Consider the following 4,355-nt stretch of genomic DNA (forward strand, 5'->3'; position numbering starts at 1 on the left):
TAGAGGTGTATGGAGAGGCAGGATTTTGTTTATGTACATTTGGGTTTTGGATATGTATATATATGTATATATGTGTGTATATTCTCCGGCCAGTCTTGACTTCGCAGGCTGAGTCAGGAGCTCGTTATTTTGTATCTTTGACTCTCTATTCCTGTTTTGGGTTACTTGACACTTGATAGCTGTAGCTTTCTTTGCACGCAAGTTAACTCATTTCTCGAGCGTTGCGCTTTTATATTCGCGATTTTTTTTTATTTCCTCTATTCTTCAAGGCTCCTAGCATATTATAATTCTTCTGCTATTATGCGTACTCATTTTATTTTAGAGGTCGTAATACCACACCACCTCTGTTTTACGACTTAAGCGTAAAGCTTAATGTGGTAGGGTGTTACAAGGAGAACTACTCTTACTACTCTTATGTAGTTTATAGGACAACTTTTTAATTCCTTCTTCAATGAATGCCATTCAAGCTTTCAAAAAAGGAAAATCGCTCTTTTACCCTAAAAGAGATAGGAATCACTTGAATACTTTGCTTTTGAATAATATTAGATTTAATTATTTTGAAGATCTTCATATAATGTGCATATGGAATGATAAAAAAATTGATTTAAAAAATTTAGATCATATATGACACTTTTTATTTTTAAAATGGATGCAAAAATGGTATTTTATAAAGAATAAAGCTCTACATCTAAGTTATAACCTTAACCAAGTTTAACTAAGTATTTTAAATTCACACGTGCACGTTTTATTGCCGTTGCTTCTTCTTCTTTTTTTAAAATTCGCGCATGCAAGTTTTTTTTCGTTATCTTTCTCTTTCGTTATCGTCATCACCAACAATACCAATATTTTGCTAACATCTTTATTGGTTCTGATTTTTTCTGGTACCATCATTAAATAATTTCTGTTCATTTCTTAGTTTATTTGAGGTTCATTTGGATCCATAAATAAATTTCATGTGTTTTTGTTAATGATTGAGTCTTTTTGACTGCTTGTTTAAATATTAACTAATTTCGATTTATTTATCAATTAATTGAGATTCACTTGATGCTGCCGATGATAAGTATTGACCAAATTTTTTATTCCTTAAGTAATTTTAGTTTATTTTTTAATTTAATTGAGGTTCATTTGAATCCAGAAATGAATTCGATATGTTTTTGTTGATGATTGAGTCTTTTTGACTGCTTGTTCAAATATGAACTGATTTCGATTTATTTGTATGTTAATTGAGGTTCACTTGATGCTGTGATAAGTATTGACCAAATTTTTTATTCCTTAAGTAATTTCAGTTTATTTCTTAATTTAATTGAGGTTCATTTGGATCTAGAAATGAATTTGATGTGTTTTTGTTGATGATTGAGTCTTTTTGACTGTTTGTTCAAATTTAAACTGATTTCGGTTCATTTGTGTGTTAATTGAGGTTCACTTTATGCTGCGAATAAGTATTGACCAAATTTTTTATTTCTTAAGTAATTTTGGTTCATTTCTTAGTTTAATTGAGGTTCATTTGGATTCAAAAATGAATTCGATGTGTTTTTGTTGATGATTGAGTCTTTTTGACTGTTTGTTTAAATTTGAACAAACTTTTGTTCATTTATGTGTTAATTGAGGTTTACTTTATGCTGTTGATAAATATTGACTAAATTTGTTAGCAAAAAATAATGAAATTATTCATTATCAATTTATTCAATTGCATTAGATTCTATTCTATTTCATTCAATTTGTCTTAAAAGTCATCCCAACATTTGGACAAATTGTTCATTGACAACATACCTAGACTGCAAATGAACTGAAATATTATTATAACAACACCATTGTGTAATAACAAATGAACCGAAAATTATACATTCTATAGACTCAGAAACTCCTGTAATTTCGGTAAATTTCTGAGTTAATTGTGTCGTAATCATTATGTAATTTTAGTGCATTTGATCTCGTTATCCTGTACAATTCAAAACTATTCTTCCTCCTCCTTCTCATCTTTCGCTTTGTATTCTTCTTCTTTTTCATCTTTTTTTCTTGATCTTCTCGTTCTTATTTTATTTTTTCAAATTTTTTTTGAATTTACTCTCTTGAAAGGAATAAAACAAAAAAAAAGAAGAAAATATCAAATAAAAAAGAATAAAATGACTACAATAACATGAAAAAAAAGAGGAGAAAAAAACAAAAACAAAACGCAGCAACAACATCACCAATAGAAAAAAGAAGAAGAGGTACACGAAGAACAAACATAAAGTGTCGGGTTTCATTTTTGTTAGTAAAATGCGTGTGTATACACTATGTATAATGAAAGTAATTTTTGTTAGATTTAGACCAACTTGATTAGATTTAGTACAAAAAATGTTTAGATATGTAGGCTCTCTTTTATAAATTAAAATAGAGAAATAAAAGATATGAACAATGAAAATTCTTAGAAACAAAAAATGTAAGGTTAACTTTATTTTTCTTTCTTATTTACTCTATCCAACACGAAAAGTCATAAATTAATTTATTAATGAAGGTAAAAATGGTGATATATAGTATTATTGGTGTATGGCGTGTAATTCATAAATATGGATTTGCCATACTGCAAAACACAAATTACATTTTTTGTGAGCAGCTACAAAACGCAGCTTGCGTGTGTCAGGAGAGCCATTCATTGCCCGAAACGTGTCCCTCCTTTGTGTGTGTTTGGTATAATCTCCCAACATCTTCCATAATTTCAACCTCACCTAACTTGTTTTTTTTGACACAAGTAACTGTAAAAAAAATTCACAACTATGACAAATACGGAGGTTTTTTCACTAAAATAAAATAAAAAAAGATTATTATTTTTTTTAAACATGATTTTTAAACTTTAATTTACCAAATACTTAAGCTTCACAACGGAAAATAGCAACTATTATCATCGTCTTTAGAATACATAGGAACAGACAATAAGTATGGCTTCTTTAATATTGCCGGCACCAATGACAACTATTATCATTGTCTCCAAAAATATATAGACACACTCTTGATTAAAATATTTTTTTCTTCTAAGAACACAAGCTGCATTTTAAGCTTTCTAAAAAAGTGTCTGATACTTTAAAAACGCAACTTGCCTTTTGCATCCTTCAAAAAAAATTTGACATCCAACACAAGTTATGTTTTATTATTTCAAAAAAAAATAAAACGTAAAAATAATAAAATGGAGGTTGCGTTTTATTATTTTGATGAAAAAAAAAAAAAATGATTGAAGATGATAAAATGCAGGTTACGATTTATACTGACGCTAACAGTGAAATTTTTATTCATTTCTCCATTTCATTGCATTACATCATTATTGGTTCCATATAGAAAAAGATGAGCCACGGAAAGTAGGTTGGAATTTAATACTTAGCGGAGTATGGGTAATAATTATTATGTCCTATAAAATCATTTTATATTTTCCATTGACTACTATAAATAGCAATAGCATTGGCCAAAAAAGCATCCCAAAATCGTGGGCCTTAAATAAAGAAGAGATACTAGTTTGTTTTTGTTTCTCTTTTCTGAGATTGATTTTATATACCATTTGGTTTAATATCAATAGTATTTGGATATATTTGGTATGAATTTGTGTGGTTGGTTATCATTTCCATTTTGATTTCTCTTTCTTTTTTTTGAAATATTTGATCATGATAAATTATAACTATTTTTAAATTTGCCATATTTTATAATAAAATATTTAGTTGCTGTTCTGTTTATGGATGTATGTAAACTTTAGTCGAACCACTTAAAATCTCTTGTACCAATATTATTTTTTTATGTTTCCGGCCTAGCATCATTCATATCTTCTAAAATCCTAACAAAATGCATGCAATTCTATTGGGAGCTAAAAAAGTTTACAAAAGCTTTTTCTTAAGCTTTTTGTGACTACTAAAAAGTGTTTTTCTGCCTCAACAAATTGCGTATTTCTACATGTACTCATAATTCTTCCTTATAAATTTTTTTTAGCATTATGTGATTTCTAAAAGAGAAATTTTAGAGAACTAATTGTAGCATAAGCCAACTCAATTAATGTTAGTGTTGCAAGTGTGAGAAGTGTTGAAGTTAATCGTACATCAAAGAAAGCAAGGAAGAGTGAGGAGTTTATAAGATGAGAGACCCATTAACTTACTATCTTAAAGTTTTGAGTTGGATGTGGTGTCTTCTCATCTTATGTTCTTTCACTTGATTCCTCTCCGATGGTTGAGAACTCTCCACAGCTGGTCCAACAGTTAACTCTTCTTTGTTTTTAATTTTGAAATTCCCAAAAATAAGAGTAGTGGAGAGTTGTTTTATTTTTTTTATATAACTACCATGTTTTTCAACTAATTAACTATAGTTGACTATACTCCCAAGTTGGTTTTCTAGCGGAA

The sequence above is a fragment of the Arachis duranensis genome, chromosome 8, assembly GCF_000817695.3.
Source record: "Arachis duranensis cultivar V14167 chromosome 8, aradu.V14167.gnm2.J7QH, whole genome shotgun sequence".
Taxonomy (NCBI): domain Eukaryota; kingdom Viridiplantae; phylum Streptophyta; class Magnoliopsida; order Fabales; family Fabaceae; genus Arachis; species Arachis duranensis.